The following is an 18,348-nucleotide window of genomic DNA, read 5'->3' as shown; positions in this document are numbered from 1 at the left end:
CCACTAAATAATGTACTGGGTGGGCACAGGAGTACATTCAACCAGAGACTCATTCCTCTGAGATGCAGCAGAGAGCAACATTTGTGCCTGTGGCCATCAAACTTTACAACTCCTCTATTGGAGGGTTAGACACCCTGAGCCAATAGGCTGGTCCTGGACTTATTTCATAATTTACTGGCATAATTTACATATTACTATTTAACTATTTATGGTTCTATCACTATTTATTATTTATGGTGCAAATGTAACAAAAACCAATTTACCCCGGGATCAATAAAGTATGACTATGACTATGACTATGTAAGGAACCGGATGGACTTTATAAAGCTTGTGTGTAGCATTTTCATTTGACACAGTTTTACCCATGAGATGTTTCCTAATTCATTTCAGTTGACTCTATTGCAGGGGATGTGGCATGCAAATAGTGGATGAATCTCCAATCAAGTTGTAGTTGTCTCAGCCACTCATACCCCCACAATGTTGGTCCGCTATAAGTTCTCAGTTGGATATCTGTAGGTTTCAGTTTAGTATCTTTGAAATGCTGTTCAAATTCATTTTGTGGAATGATGGCCAAGCCAGTGTCCAATTCCATTTTAATTAATTTGCCATGTACTTCTCTGGTGTAAGCCATATTGCTTGTCTATTGTTAGTTTTCACATATAAATCTCAAGGCATCACAGTCCTATGTTACTCTCATCATTATTAGCTTTTACATCAACAATCTGCAGATTAGTGCTCTTTTTGAAATTGTAACTTGACTTTTTATCTTTATCTCTCCTCTGTGCAGTCCATTTATTTTTCTTTGCCCATCATTATCTTTGTATTTATTCTACTTTGTTGCATTTTATGCATGTTTCGCATTGAAACCTGTATTGGTCTGGTGTATGTGAGCCACTGCCACAACGGTAACATAATTTGTTCGGTCAGGCACATTTTTGTTTGGATGTTGTACATGGCCTATCAATAGCATCAACAGAGCTTTACCAAGAGGGATTTCTCGCAGATCGGCAGACGGTTATCTAAAAAGGGAGCTTCGAGAGCATTAGACCATTGTATGTGGCCTATCAGCGGCTATAACTGGAGCACCAATCGTGAGTTAAATAACAGGGAAGGTTCAGGCATAAAAGGGAGACACTGCCTAGCGGAGTGTTCATCAAAGGAGTGGTCATTGACGGAGTGATCTGAGGCAGAGTGGAAGGCTCATTCGGGCTTCAGCGATAATAGATCGAGATGAGGTAAGTTACCTATGAGGAATAGAAACACGGACAGCGACATCGGCACCAGGTGCGTTGAGCTACAGCTCCTTTGGAACCTGGTGAGGGAACTGGAGATGCAGCTCGATGACCTTCGTCTGGTCCGGGAAAGTGAGGAAGTGATAGAGAGGAGCAATAGGCAAGTCGTCACACCGGGGCCTCAGGAGACAGATAAGTGGGTAACAGTCAGGAGAGGGAAGGGCAAGAGGCAGATACTAGAGAGTACCCCTGTGGCTGTCCCCCTGAACAATAAGTACTCCTGTTTGAGTACTGTTGGGAGGGACGGCCTATCTGGAGGAAGCAAACTGTGTCCACGCCTCTGGCACAGAGTCTGGCCCTGTGGCTCAGAAGGTTAGGGAAAGGAAGAAGGCAGCAGCAATAGGGGATTCTATAGTTAGAGAATCAGACAGGTGATTCTGTGGGCGCAGGAAAGAAACACAGATGGTAGTTTGCCTCCCAGGACCAGGGTCCAGGATGTTTCTGATTGTGTCCACGATATCCTGAAGTGGGAAGTTGAACAGCCAGAGGTTGTGGTACATATTGGTACCAACGACGTAGGTAGGAAAAGGGAGGAGTCCTGGAAACAGACTACAGGGAGTTAGGAAGAAGGTTGAGAAGCAGGAGCTCAAAGGTAGCAATCTCGGGATTACTGCCTGTGCCACGCGACAGTGAGAATAGGAATAGAGTGAGGTGGAGGATAAATGCGTGGCTGAGGGATTGGAACGGGGGCAGGGATTCAGATTTCTGGATCATTGGGACCACTTTTGGGGCAGGTGTGACCTGTACAAAAAGGACGGGTTGCACTTGAATCTAAGGGGGACCAATATCCTGGCAGGGAGTTTTGCTAAGGCTACTGGGGAGAGTTTAAACTATAATTGCTGAAGGGTGGGAACTGAACTGGAGACGGAGGGAGGGGTGGTTGGCTCACATATAGAGGAAGCTTGGAGACAGTGTGAGAGGGAGGATAGGCAGGTGATAGTGAAGGGATATGCTCAGACTGATGATTTAAGATGCGTCTATTTTACTGCAAGAACTATCATGAACAAAATGGATGAGCTTAGCATGGATCAGTATTTGGAGCTATGATGTTGTGGCCATTACAGAGACTTGGATGGCTCAGGGGCAGGAATGGTTACTTAGAATGCCAGGCTTTAGATGTTTCAGAAAGGACAGGGAGGGAGGCAAAAGAGGTGGGGGCATGGCCCTGTTGATCAGAGATAGTGTCACAGCTGCAGAAAAGGAGGAAGTCATGGAGAGATTGTCTACTGAGTCTCTGTGGGTGGAAGTTAGAAACAGGAAGGGGTCAATAACTCTTCTGGGTGTTTTTTATAGACCACCCAATAGTAACAGGGACATCGAGGAGCAGATAGGGAGACAGATTCTGGAAAGGTGTAATAATAACAGGGTTGATGTGGTGGGAGATTTTAATTTCCCAAATATTGATTGGCATCTCCCTAGTGCAAGGAGTTTAGATGGGGTGGAGTTTGTTACGTGTGCTCAGGAAGATTTCCTGACACAATATGTAGATAAGCCTACAAGAGCAGAAGTTGTACTTGATCTGGTATTGGGAAATGAACCTGGTCAGGTGTCAGGTCTCTCAGTGGGTGAGCATTTTGGAGATAGTGATCACAATTCTATCTCCCTTACCATAGCATTGGAGAGGAATAGGAACAGACAAGTTAAGAAAGCATTTAATTGGAGTAAGGAGAAATATGAAGCTATCAGGCAGGAACTTGGAAGCATAAATTGGGAACAGATGTTCTCAGGGAAATGCACGGCAGAAATGTGGCAAATGTTCAGGAGATATTCCAATAAGACAGGGAAGAGATGGCAGGGTAGAGGAGCCGTAGTATACAAAGGCAGTTGAAAACCCAGTCAAAAAGAAAGAAAAGCTTACGAAAGGTTCAAAAAACTAGGTAAAAATAGAGATCTAGAAGATTATAAGGCTAGCAGGAAGGATCTGAAGAATGGAATTAAGACAGCCAGAAGGGGCCATGAGAAGGTCTTGGTGAGCAGGATTAAGGAAAACCACAAGGCATTCTACAAGTATGTGAAGAGACATAGACATAAGACATAAGACAAAGGAGCAGAAGTCGGCCATTCGGCCCATCGAGTCTGCTCCACCATTTTATCATGAGCTGATCCATCCTCCCATTTAGTCCCACTCCCCCGTCTTCTCACCATAACCTTTGATGCCCTGGCTACTCAGATACCTATCAATCTCTGCCTTAACTACACCCAATGACTTGGCAACAAATTCCATAGATTCACCACCCTCTGGCTAAAAAAAATTTCTTTGCATCTCTGTTCTGAATGGGCGCCCTTCAATCCTTAATTCATGCCCTCTCGTACTAGGCTCCCCCATCATGGTAAACAACTTTGCCACATCCATTCTGTCCATGCCTTTCAACATTCGAAATGTCTCTATGACATCCCCCCTCATGCTCCTAAACTCCAAGGAATAAAGTCCATGAGCGGACAAATGTTCCTCATATGTTAACCCTCTCATTCCCGGAATCATTCTAGTGAATCTTCTTTGTACCCTCTCCAACATCAGCACATCCTTTCTTAAATAAGGAGCCCAAAAGAGCAAGAGGATAAAATGTGAGAGAATAGGATCAATCAAGTGTGACAGTGGAAAAGTGTATGGAACCAGAGGAGATGTGAGAGGTACTTAATGAATACTTTGCTTCAGTATTCACTACAGAAAAGGATCTTAGCGATTTTGCGGATAACTTACAGTGGATTGAAAAGGTTGAGCACATAGACATTAAGAAAGAGGATGTGCTTTTGGCAAGCATCAAGTTGATTAGGTCACCGGGACTGGATGAGATGTACCCCAGGCTACTATCGGAGGTAAGGGAGGAGATTGCTGAGCCTCTGGTGATGATCTTTGCATCATCAATGGGGATGGAAGAGGTTCTGGAGGATTGGAGGGTTGCGGATGTTGTTCCCTTATTCAAGAAAGGGAGTAGAGATAACCCAGGAAATTATAGACCAGTGAGTCTTACTTCAGTGATTGGTAAGTTGATGGAAAAGATCCTGAGAGGCAGGATTTATGAACATTTGGAGAGGCATAGTATGATTAGGAATAGTCAGCATGGCTTTGTCAAAGGCAGGTCGTGCCTTACGAGCCTGATTGAATTTTTGAGGATGTGACTAAACACATTGATGAGGGTAGAGTAGTAGATGTAATGTATATGGATTCCAGCAAGGCATTTGATAAGGTACCCCATGCCAGTAAGGATGCATGGGATCCAAGGGGAACTTGCTTTGTGGATCCAGTACTGGTTTGCCCACAGAAGGTAAAGAGTGGTTGTAGATGGGTCATATTCTGCATGGAGATCGGTGACCAGTGGTGTGCCTCAGGAATCTGTTCTGGAACCCCTACTCTTCGTGATTTTTATAAATGACCTGGATGAGGAAGTGGAGGGATGGGTTAGTAAATCTGTTGGTGACACAAAGGTTGGGGGTGTTGTAGTGTAAAGGGCTGTCAGAGGTAACAACGGGACATTGATAGGATGCAAAACTGGGCTGAGAATTGGCAGATGGATTTCAACCCAGATAAATTTGAGGTAGTTCATTTTGGTAGGTCAAATATGATGGCAGAATATAGTATTAATGGTAAGACTCTTGGCAGTGTGGATGATCGGAGGGATCTTAGGGTCGGAGTCCATAGGACACTCAAAGCTGCTGCGTGGGTTGACTCTGTGGTTAAGAAGGCATACGGTGCATTGGCCTTTATCAACTGTGGGATTGAGTTTAAGAGCCGAGAGGTAATGTTACAGCTATGTAGGACCCTGGTCAAACTCCATCTGGAGTACTGTGCTCATTTCTGGTCACCTCACTGCAGGAAGGATGTGGAAACTATAAAAAGGGTACAGAAGAGATTTACAAGGATGTTGTCTGGATTGGGGAGCATGCCTTATGAGACTAGGTTGAGTGAACTCAGCCTTTTCTCCTTGGAGCGATGCAGGATGAGAGGTGACCTGATAGAAGTGTATAAGATGATGAGAGGCATTGATCATGTGGACAGTCAGAGGCTTTTTCCCAGGGTTGAAATGGCTAACACGAGAGGGCACAGTTTTAAGGTGCTTGGAAGTAGGTATGGAGCAATGTTAGGGGCAAGTTTTAGCAGTGAGTGCGTGAAATGGGCTGCAGGCGACGGTGGTAGAAGTGATACGATCGGGTTTTTTAAGAGACTCCTGGATAGGTATGTGGGGCTTAGAAGAATAGAGGGCTATGGGTAAACCTAGGTAATTTCTAAAGTAAGTACATGTTTGGTACAGCATTGTAGGCCAAGGGCTTGTATTGTGCTGTAGGTTTTCTCTGTTTCTATGTTGCAGTTTTGTACACGCTCACTTTCATTCCAGAGTTCAACTCAATTGCATCTCTGGTTGTTGTTTCCATCGACACAGCTATTTCAACTTCTCTCTTAAATGATAGTTTTGCTTCATTAAGGAGCTCTTTTTGAATGCTTTCTTCTAAGATTCCCCAACTAAATGATCTTTCAATGCATGATGAAGCCCATTCCTGAACTGACAATGCGCAATCTCTTCAATTCATCAACATATGCAGAAATGGAGTGTCTTTCCTTTTGATTCCACTTATAAAACCAAAAGAAATAAGAGCAGAGTTCACGCCATTCAGCCCATCGAGACTGCTTCACCATTCCATCATGCCTGATCCTGGATCCCACTCAACCCCATACACCTGCTTCTCACCATACCCTTTGATGCCATGATCGATCAACTTCCACCTTAAATATACACACAGACTTGGCCACCACTACAGTCTGTGCCAGAGCATTCCACAGATTTATTATTCTCTGGCCATAAAAATTCTAACTTACCTCTGTGCTAAAGGATCGCCCCTCAATTTCAAGGTTGTGCCCTGTAGTTCTGGATACATGCACCACAAGAAACAGCCTCTCTACATCCGTCCTAACTAGCCCTTTCAACATTTGGTAGGTTTCAGTGAGATCCCTCCTCGTTCTTCTAAGTTCCGGTGAGTACTGTCCCAAAGCTGCCAAATGCTCCTCATATGTTAACCCCTTCATTCTCAGAATCATCCTTGTGAACCTCCAATGACAACACATCCCTTCTGAGATTTGGGGCCCAACACTTTTGACAATACTCCAAGTGCAGCCTGACTCGTGTCTTATAAAGCCTCAGCATTATCTCCTTGCTTTTAAATTCTATTCCTCTTGAAATAAATGCCAACATTTCATTTGCCTTCTTTACCACTGACTCAACCTGTAAATTAACTTTCTGGGAGTCATGCACAAGGACTCCTAAGTCCCTCTGCTCCTCTGATGTTTGAAGCTTCTCTCCACTTAAATAATAGTCCGCACTATTGTTCCTTCTACCAAAATGCATTATCATACTTTTCCCTACACCGTATTCCACCTGTCACTTTTTTGCCCATTCTTCCAATTTGTCTAAGTCCTGCTACAATCGCATTGCTTCCTCAGCATTACCTACCTCTCCACCTAACTTTGCATCATCTGCAACCTTTCCCACAAATCCATCAATTCCATTATCTAAATCATTGATTAACAATGTGAAAAGTAGCGGTCTCTATACTGACCCCTGAGGAACACCACTAGCCACTGGCAGCCAACCAGAAAAGGTCACCTTTATTCCTGCTTGCTGTCTCCTGCCTGTCAACCATTCTGCAAACCATCCCAGTATCTCTCCTGTATCGCCATAGGGTTTTATCTTGTTAAGCAGCCTCATGTTTGGAACCTTATCAAATGTCTTCAGAAAATCCAAGTAAATGACTTCCTCAAAGAACTCTAACAGATTCATCAGGCAAGATTTCCCTTCACAGAAACCATGCTGACTTTGGCTTATTTTATCATTAGTCTCCAAGTACCTTGAAACCTCATCCTTAATAATAGACTCCAACACTTTCCCAACCATACAGGTTAGGCTAACAATCCTATAATTCCCTATTTTTTGCCTCCCTCCCTTCTTAATAAGTGGGATGACATTTGCAATCCTCCAGGCCTCTGGGACAATGCCAGAATCAAGTGATTCTTAAAAGATCGTAATCAATACATCTGTTATCTCTTCAGTAATCTCTCTCAGGACTCTGGGATGTAATCTATCTGGCCCAGGTGACACACTACCTTAAGACCTTTGAGTTTGCCTCACACTTTTTCCTTTGTAATAGCAATGGCACTCCCTCCTGCTCCCTGACACTCACGGACCTCTGGCACAATGCAAGTGTCTTCCACAGTGAAGACAGATACAAAGTACCCATTAAATTCATCTACCATTTCTTTGCCAACATTACTACCTCACCAACATCATTTTCTAGTGTCCAATATCAACTCTCACCTCCCTTTTAATCTTTATACAGTGGTATGCAAAAGTTTGGGCACCCCGGTCAAAATTTCTGTTACTGTGACTAGTTAAGCGAGTAAAAGATGACCTGATTTCCAAAAGGCATAAAGTTAAAGATGACACATTTCTTTAAACTTTATTTATCTGAAGATAATTCCTCTCTCCCTTTACTCCACTGTAATACTGATACATCTGACTTTAGCTTCTCCTCAAATTTCTGGGTGAATTTGATCATATTATGATCACTTGTTCAAAGGGTTCTTTTACCTTAAGCTGTTTAATCAATTCTGATTCTTTGCACAACACCCAATCCAGAATAGCTGATCCCCAGTAGGCTTAGCCATGAGTTGCTCTAAAATGCCAACTTGTAGGCACTCTAGAAATTCCCCCTCTTGGAGTCCAGCACCAACCTGATTTTCCAAATCTGCCTGCATATTGAAATGCCCATTACTAATGTCACATCTCCTGTTTTAATTTGTAGACCATATCCTTACTACTGTTTGGGTGTCAGTATACAACTCCCAGCAGGATCATTTTACCCTTGCAATTCTATGCACAATAATTCAACACTTTCCAATCCTATGTCACCTCTTTTTAATGATTTGATTTCATTTTTTTACCAACAGAGCAACTCTGCTTTCTTGCCTGTCCTTTCCATACCATGTGTATCCTTGGACATTAAGCTCCAAGTTATAATCTTCTTTCAGCCATGATTCAGTGATGCCTACAACATCATACATGCTAATCTGTAACTGTGCTATAAGTTCATCTACCTTATTCCGTATTCTGTGCGCATTCAAATTTAACACCTTCAGTCCTGTATTTGCCCTTTTCGATTCTGTCTGCTTTTTACATTTCTACTCATCCTGTTGTTACGTACTCTGTAACTGGGTTGCCAAACCAGCAGAAATGGACCACTCAGTTGGAGTCTGGATTACTGGAACTAAGAAAGTTTTATTAAAGAAATAAGCAACACAGTACTCTAATAGTAAGGATATAAATGCAACAGGTTAGCAATGAATAAACACACATGTACACAGAACTAGGAGAATAGGGTCAATCAGCTCTATCGCAGTCTAGGGGTAAAATGTTCAATCACAAGTGACAGAGTTCAGTTTAGTTCAGTTCACTGTAATCACCGTCGTGCCATTGGAGAGAGAGAGAGAACAAATGAATATGCAAATCGGATTCCAAACAGACCTTCGATATTCCTTGCAGTTAGCTTTCGGGCGAGCCCTTTGTAATGTCTTCTGAGGACACTGGCTGTGACCCCTCCATTCCAGACACGATTGTTCTTCAGCGGTGAACCCGGCACCCAGGCAAGGGTGGACACACACCAGGTTCCCGCCGACCGTAGCTTTCCATCCTGTGCGTCTATGGCTGGTCCCGCTTTCAGACCTCCAAAACTCCCACTGACTTGTGGGGGCGCACCGCTTCCAGGGTCTCGTTACCTCATGGTGTCGTGTGTCGTGTCTTAGCGAACCTGCCCCTTTTTATCCCCCTGCTGGGGTATCGCCTGTCCATCACACTTCAAACAGTTCAGGGTTCAAACGGAGCCGGTCTTGACAATACTCAGACCGGTGTCTCCTTCCATTAAACTCTCTCATCTCTTCATTAACATTTCCAAATGCTGCTCCATTGTCTTACCTATCTCTCTCTCCTGAAGACAGGTTGTAGATCAACTGTTGATCCCACTGGTGCTAGCACAGGACAGTCAATATCTTAATCTATGTGTACTTTTGTAACCCTCTTTTGTCACACCCCTCCCCTTTAAGGATTTTTACCGGGGTAAAAATTATAAACATGAATACATTATTAGATACACACAAATATACATCTTCATCAGCTATTTGGCTAATACAGAGAATTTTAAGTTGTCAACACCTGACAGACAGTCAGCAATCACATTTTCCATACCTTTTATATGTGTTATTTTAATAATCCTCTCAAACCAGGCTCCAACTTAGCAGACTTCATAGTGGCCAAAAACACTAATGAATTGTGATCAATGTAACCTCTCATTGGGTTTCGTCCCGGACCACGATAACAAGGGTCATCCCATCCCGACTTAGTTTTCTTGCGCAAGGGCTTAGTAGGAGGGGGAGAGGTAGTACCTGCAAAGTTATTGCAAAACTTCCTACAGTACCCCACCATCTCCAAGAGCCTTCTGAGGGCCCTCTTGTCTGTCGGGGTTGGGATGTCAGAGATAGCCCTCACTTTAGCTTGCATCGCTGCCAGCTGCCCCTGTGTTACCACAATTCCCAGATAAGTGACCTTCACGTGGCCGAATTCATCTTTTTCAAGGTTCACTATCAAGCTGGCTTCAGACAGCCGTATTACATCGCCAATATACACTTCTGTGTTCTTTAGCCCTTTCGTCACTGAATTACTCATTCTATAGGGCTGTTGTTCACTAGGCTGACCTAGCGTGACAAACACCACCCAACATCCCAGTTCTCTGCATCGCCTCGGGACAATCAAACACACGTGTGTGAGCCGTTTAATTAGCTCTCCTAAAGGGTCGCTTTGTTCGGGGATTAAGGGAGAGACCTTATCAGCAGAGCTGGCCGAAACAATAGCCTTCTCCCATCTGGTCGGTACCATACTCATCTTTTCAAAATGGGCTTTCCCCTTATCAGCTGGCACCCTAGCTTCATTGATTTCTGCGCTAACACCGACTAGGTTTGTTAGCATATCAAAAGCCTGTGACCGTCTCAGTTCGCGTCTGCAATAATCAATAACATCCTTCCTCCTGTGCAGCCAGAAAAACTCTCTCATGGCTCCACCGACTGTTTCCTTCAGCACCTCAAAATGTCCACCGAGGGGTACCTTGTGGGCCAGGTTAAAAATCTCATCCCCATAACTCTTTTGCACCACCCCCCATTCCTCATCTGTGGTACTTGGTCTCCCTTCCTTCCTTAACACCTCCCCCTTCACACCATAATTCACTGGCTCCCTTCCTAATTCTGTTTCACAGAGAGCTGTTTCCTCGTCTCGCTCCTGTGCCTGTATAAAGTCCTTCTTTTCTAATGATAAATCTACCTTAATTTCCCCACTTCCTCCTATTTCATTATGCTCCTTCTTTTCACTTTCTACCCCCTCCTCGTACAAGGCTGGTAGAAACGTCTCAGCAGTCTCTCTGGACATACAGCGAGTCACTGCGCAAACAGGATGAACTTGTGAGTCCATGGGCGGGGCCTTAATGCTGACAGGCAGCCCTGTCAATCTCACTGCTGGGTACACCTCCCCACCAGCGAGGTCATTACCGAGTAAGATTTCCACGCCTTTCATCGGTAATTCGAGCCTCACCCCGATCGTGACCCGTCCAGAGACCAAGTCGCTTTTTAGGTGTATCTGGTGCAAAGGTACTGCTTCTGTCCCTTCCCCAATACCTTTGACGCTGACCTCCCCAGTCTGGGTCTCTGAACTAAACTCTAACACACTCTTCAATATCAATGACTGACACGCTCCCGTGTCTCTCCAGATCCGCACTGGAACTGGGTTTAACCCCTCCTTCACCGACACCAATCCGGCCGAGATAAACCTCTCGCGCCCTTCCTGAACCTTGCTAGCCCTCTTCTCTCCTAGCGGTTTGCTTACCAACTCAATACAGCCAGTTGGGAACGCCACCTTTCCTTTTCCCGTCTCCTTCTTTGGGGCAAAGCACCTGGACGCAAAGTGTCCAGCTTTCCCACAATTATAACATACGACCCCAGGAGACTTCCTACCAGACTGCTCCCGGTCTACCTTATCCTTCTCACTAGTCCCCCGGCTTACTTTCTGACTTTTCTGGCGGACTCTCCCCACCGTCCTGACTACCCTTCTGGCAGCCTTTACTCGGGACAAACTTCGTTTTATGTGTCAACGCATACTCATCCGCTAACTTAGCAGTTGCGGCTAACGTGGCTGCCTCTTTCTCATCTAGGTAGGGTCTCATACCTTCAGGGGCACAACCTTTAAACTGCTCAATCAGGATCAGCTGTAGCAGTCTGCCATAATCCCCATCTACCCCTTTCGAGGCGCAACAACGCTCACAATATGTCTGCATCTCACGGGCAAACTCTAAATACGTGCGGTCCCACTGCTTCCTCGCATTCCGGAACCTCTGCCGGTATGCCTCCGGGACCAACTCATAAATCCTGAGGATGGCCTCTTTCACCACCTCATACCTCTGGGCATCTTCCGCGGACAAAGCCGAATAAGTTGTTGGGCTTTCCCTTCAAGTACACTCTGAAGCAAAACAGCCCACTTATCCCTCGGCCAGTCCTGACTTGCAGCAACTTTTTTGAAATGGAGAAAGTACCGATCCACATCAGTATCTTCAAATGGGGGAATCAGACTAACCTCCTGGGTCGCCCTGAACCCTCCACCTTGGTTCGGCATGGGCCACTGCTCTGCCCCTATCTTTAACCTCTCCGGCTCGAATTCCCTTTTCCTCTGTTTCTCTTCTCGCTCCAACTGTTTGTCCCTCTCTCTCTCTTCCCGCTGTCGTTCTAACCATTCCTCTTCGTGTTCTAGCTGCCGTACCCGGAACTCGTGCTCGAGTCTCAGTTTTTCAAGCTGCATCTGTACTGCGTCTCCACCAGGTTTTCCAATAGACATCACCTCCAGCTCACCTTGGGGAAACACACCTTTAGATACATAGTGCTCTACGATAGCTCTGTGTATCTCCTCTCTCCTCATTGTCGACTTCCCCTTAACAAGATTCAACCGTTTGGCCACAGCTACCAATTCCGATTTCCTGGCATCCTCTAATGCCTCCAAGGTCAGCGCCTTTATAAATTCCTCAGCCTCCATTTCTGCTGTTTGCCTTTTCTTTCTTTCGGGAATTTTAACCCAATCAATTTACCCTGTCCCAAATTTAGCATTCAAAATCGTGGACGAGAACCCCACTTATGTTACGTACCCCGTAACTGGGTTGCCAAACCAGCAGAAATGGACCACTCAGCTGGAGTCTGGATTACTGGAGCTAAGAAAGTTTTATTAAAGAAATAGGCAACACAGTACTCTAATAGTAAGGATATAAATGCAACAGGTTAGCAATGATCAGCTCTATCGCAGTCTAGGGGTAAAATGTTCAATCACAAGTGACAGAGTTCAGTTTAGTTCAGTTCACAGTAATCGCCGTCGTGCCGTTGGAGAGAGAGAGAGAACGAATGAATATGCAAATCGGATTACAAACAGACCTTTGATATTCCTCGCAGTTAGCTTTCGGGCGAGCCCTTTGTTATGTCTTCTGAGGTCACCGACTGTGACCCCTCCATTCCAGACACGATCATTCTTCAGCGGTGAACCTGGCACCCAGGCAAGGGCGGACACACACCAGGTTCCCGCCGACCGTATCTTTCCACCCTGTGCGTCTATGGCTGGTCCCGCTCTCAGACCTCCAAAACTCCTACCGACTTGTGGGGGCGCACCGCTTCCAGGGTCTCATTACCTCGTGGTGTCGTGTCTTAGTGAACCTGCCCCTTTTTATCCCCCTGCTGGGGTATCACCTGTCCATCACATTTCAAACAGTTCAAGGTTCAAAAGGAGCCGGTCTTGACAATACTCAGACCGGTGTCTCCTTCCATTAAACTCTCTCGTCTCTTCATTAACATTTCCAAATGCTGCTCCATTGTCTTACTTATCTCTCTCTCCTGAAGACAGGTTGCAGATCAACTGTTGATCCCCACTGGTGCTAGAACAGGACAGTTAACATCTTAGTCTATGTGTACTTTTGTAACCCTCTTTCGTCACACTGTTGACTGCACTCTTGCCCTATCAACAGCCTCTATTCAGTACTCATTGTCTCTGTTTGTAAGCCAGCCACCTCATCTTCAGTACTATTAGCTGTCTTTCCTATGATACTTCCTGCACTGAAATATATGCCACTCAGGGCACTAGTCACACTATGCACAACCTTTTGATTCTTGACTTAGTGGGAGGTCTTACCAACATCAGCCTCTTCAACATCTCCACTAACTGTTCTGGCACTCTAGTTCCCATCCCCCTATAACTCTGCTTTAAACTCCACCTTGCAGCAATAACGAACCTGCCCAATAGGGAGATGAGGTTGAGTACAGGGCTACGGTAGGAAACTTTGTCACATGGTGTGAGCAGAATTATCTGCAGCTTAATGTGAAAAAGACTAAGGAGCTGGTGGTAGACCTGAGGAGAGCTAAGGTACTGGGGACCCCTGTTTCCATCCAGGGGGTCAGTGTGGACATGGTGGAGGATTACAAATACCTGGGGATACAAATTGACAAAAAACTGGACTCGTCTAAGAACACTGAGGCTGTCTACAAGAAGGGTCAGAGCCGTCTCTATTTCCTGAGGAGACTGAGGTCCTTTAACATCTACCAGACGATGTTGAGGATGTTCTACGAGTCTGTGGTGGCCAGTGCTATCATGTTTGCTGTTGTGTGCTGGGGTAGCAGGCTGAGGGTAGCAGACACCAACAGAGTCAACACACTCATTCGTAAGGCCAGTGATGTTGTAAGGATGGAACTGGACTCTCTCACGGTGGTGTTTGAAAAGAGGATGCTGTCTAAGTTGTATGCCATCTTGGCCAATGTCTGCTATCCACTACATAATGTACTGGGTGGGCACAGGAGTACATTCAGCCAGAGACTCATTCCTCCGAGATGCAGAATAGAGCATCATAGGAAATCATTCCTGCCTGTGGCCATCAAACCTTACAACTCCTCCCTTAGAGGGCCAGACACCCTGAGCCGATAGGCTGGTCCTGGACTTATTTCATAATTTACTGGCATAATTTACATATTACTATTTAACTGTTTATATTTCTATTACTATTTATTATTTATGGGGCAACTGTAATGAAAATCAATTTCCCTCGGGATCAATAAAGTATGACTATGACTATGACAATAGGATATTAGACCTCTCCAGTTCAGGTGCAAATCATCCCACGTGCACAGGCCCAACCTTCCCTGCTAGAGAGCTCAATGATCCAAAATTCCTCCGTTCTACACCAACGTGTTAAACTGTATAATTTTCTTAGATCTGGTCTCACTAGCACATAGCACAGGTTGGCATCCTGTGATCACAACCCTGGAGGTTCTAATCTTTAACTTAGCACCTAACTTCCTGAACTTGTCACTTGTCCTACCCATGTCATTGGTGCCTTAAATGACCATATCTTCTGGCTGTTTACTTTACTTTACTTTATTGTCGCCAAACAATTGATACTAGAGTATCAATCACATCATGATACTAGAATATCATCACAGTGATATTTGATTCTGCACTTCGCACTCCCTGGATTACAAATCGATAGTAAATATTAAAAATTTAAATTATAAATCATAAATAGAAAATAGAAAAGGGAAAGTAAGGTAGTGCAAAAAAAACCGAGAGGCAGGTCTGGATATTTGGAGGGTACGGCCCAGATCTGGGTCAGGATCAGTTCAGCAGTCTTATCACAGTTGGAAAGAAGCTGTTCCCAAATCTGGCCATACGGGTCTTCAAGCTCCTGAGCCTTCTCCCTGAAGGAAGAAAAGTGTGTTGGCCGGGTGTGTCGTGTCCTTGATTATCCTGGCAGCACTGCTCCGACAGCGTGCGGTGTAAAGTGAGTCCAAGGAAGGAAGATTGGTTTGTGTGATGTGCTAGGCTGTGTTCACGATTTTCTGCAGCTTCTTCCGGTCTTGGACAGGACAACTTCCATGCCAGGTTGTGATGCACCCTAGAAGAATGCATTCTGCTGTGCATCTATAAAAATTACTGAGGGTTTTAGGGGACAGGCCAAATGTCTTTAGCTTTCTCAGGAAGTAAAGGCGCTGGTGGGCCTTCTTGGCAGTGGACTATGCTTGGTTGGACCAAGTCAGGTCATTTGTGATATTGACTCCAAGGAACTTAAAGTTTTTGACCTGTTCCACTTACGCACCACCGATGTAAATTGGGTCGTGCGGTCTGCTACTCCTTCTGAAGTCAACAACCAATTCCTTCATCTTGCTGAAGTTGAGGGATAGGTTATTATCTTCGCACCACGCCACCAGGTTCTTAATTTCCTCTCTATACTCAAACTCATCATTACCCGAGATACGGCCTACAATTGTTGTATCATCAGCAAACCTATATATTGAGTTTGACGGAAACTTGGCTACACAATCATGAGTGTACAGTGAGTACAGCGGGGGCTGAGTACACAGCCTTGTGGGGCACCGGTGCTCAGAGTGATTGTAGAGGAGAGCTTGTCCACTGTTTTTACAACCTGGGTCCTGTCTGTGAGGAAGTTGAAGATCCTGCTGCAGATCTGAGTGCCTAGGGCCAGGTTCCGGAGCTTAGGAATCAGTTTATTTGGAATGATGGTATTAAAGGCAGAGCTGTAGTCAATGAAAAGGAGCCTTACGTATGCGTCTTTATTCTCCAGGTGTTCTAAGGAGGAATGTAGGGCCAGAGAGATGGCACCTGCTGTTGACCTGTTGCTCCGGTAGGCAAATTGTAAAGCGTCGAGGTTGACCGGTAGGCTGTGGTTGATGTGTGCCATAACCAATCTCTCGAAGCACTTCATAGCAATTGATGTCAGAGCCACAGGTCGATAGTCATTCAGACATGCCACCTTGCTCTTCTTTGGCACCGGGATTATCGTTGCCTTCTTCAAACACGAGGGGATCTTAGATCTTACCCACCTACTTAAGAATGCTGAGAACTCGATCCAAGATGTCCAGGATCCTGGCACCTGGGAAGAAACATACCATCCGGAAATATCATTCTCACCCACAGAACCTCCTGTCCATTCTACTAACTACCAAATTCCCTTTCACCACAGGGTGCTTCTTGTCTGTCCCCCTTCCCTTCTGAGTTGCAGAGCCAGACTTGGTGTCAGAGACCCCGCTACTGTGACTTTTCTCTGTAAGGTCAACCCTACCCCAAACAGTATTCAAAGTGATAAACCTGTTGTTGAGGGGGATGGCCACAGGTGTTCTCCGCACTGGTTCCTTAACCCCTTTCCCCTTTGTCACGTGACCGGCAGCAATGAATATAAAAATGAGTCAGGTTTTATAAACAAATAAACATTTGTTAAACTCTGCTCAAAATTAGTAAAAAGATAAACAAACAAAAACCTTAACCGGAAGTAAACTGCTATGCGGCCATTTAACAAAACGTCACTCTGTACTAGTTCTTAAAGCGGTAAATGCAAACAGTCTTAAAGTGGTAAATTAGAACACAGTTCTTAGAATGGTAAATTTGAAATCCAAGAGATTTATACAGTCAATTAGGAGAGACTTTCCTGAAGTAAAGAATTCCTCGAAGACTTGGCGTTACTGCCGATCCCAGACGGAACCTGCCTTGTCCGCAGGACTCACAACGACAGAAATAAAATAATTTAAAGGCACTGACCTTTTTCCTCTGTAGACTAGATACTGCACAACCTTTTCTGCTGCTTTTAGCAGAGGTTATCTCATGCCGATCACTCTTACTTGAACAAATTCAATAATGGTCAATCGTCTCCAAAACTGCCGAACGACTCCTTCAGGTTCCCATCTTTACTCTCCAATACTACTGAAGAGGTACACCAACAATCCTGGCAGCAATTGGTGAAACTACTGGCCCAACCCTTCTGTACCTTACAATAGAAAGTAAAACTCCATTTTAAAACGGAACTGCATCATATTAAAAAAAAACGCAGCAATACAGAGTAACTGACGAACTAAACTTAAAACTCAATGGGAAAACTAACTGCATCACCAGGGGTCTACCCTTATATATACCTGTTGAGAACAGGTTATCATGTGACCTCACATTGGTGGGAAAATTACATCATGTGACCTCCACAAGACCATTACATCATGCTCATAAGACAGTCACAAGATATCCATAAGGTATGTAACACCTTCTTGACCATCACCCAGCTTCCTATGTCCTGCATCTTGGGTGTAACTATCTCTCTGTATGTACTATCTATCAACACCTCAGCCTCCCGAAATTTCCAGTATTCATCCATTTCCAGCCCCAACTCCTTGACACCATTTGTTAGAAGGTGCAGCTGGATGCACTTCTTGCAGTTGTAGCCATCAGGAACACTGGAGGTCTCCTTGGCTTTCCCCATCCCTCGAGAGGAGCATCTAACTCTCCTACCATCTCGACTGTCCTTGTTAACTTTAACCTTGTTTTTCTTTTCTTTGCCTTTTCTGAAGCCTCGAAGAGCTAAAGCCTCAAGATCATCACTCTGACTCTGTCCACTCAGATGACACCTGCTATACTTGCCCCTCCCTTCCTTTAGTTTGCTCTTTGTAATCAATCCCAAATGCCGATTGGTCATTGGTCAAAGGTCTCTTTCGATGTGCTTCCTGCTGCTGGTTTTTCTACTTGGGCAGTGGACTTGAGTGAAATCCCCTCCTTCCAATGTCCAGATTGGTCTTTCATGTGACAATGGTTTGTGTAAATTTGTGCAGTGTTGAGGAGGGCTTTACCGTATGGACTGGACCGTATCCATTACTTTTTGTAGCATTTTCCATTCACGAGCATTGATGATGCACCACTCTCCGCCACGCATCCTCTGTAATTATTGCACCCAGGAATTTAAAGTTGCTGACTCTCTCCACTTCTAATCCTCTGATGAGAAATTGGCTCGTGGACCTCTAGTTTCCTCCTCCTGAAGTCAATCATCATTTCCTTAGTCTTGCTGACACTGAGCAGGAGGTTGTTGTTATGGCACCACTCTTTCAGATCTCTCTCCTTCATGTTGATTTGCCACCACTTTTGATTAGATCTATGACAGTAGTGTCTTCAACAAACTT

Source organism: Mobula birostris, chromosome 7, assembly GCF_030028105.1.
Source record: "Mobula birostris isolate sMobBir1 chromosome 7, sMobBir1.hap1, whole genome shotgun sequence".
NCBI classification, from domain to species: Eukaryota; Metazoa; Chordata; class Chondrichthyes; order Myliobatiformes; family Myliobatidae; genus Mobula; species Mobula birostris.
This window is presented reverse-complemented; position numbering follows the sequence as displayed.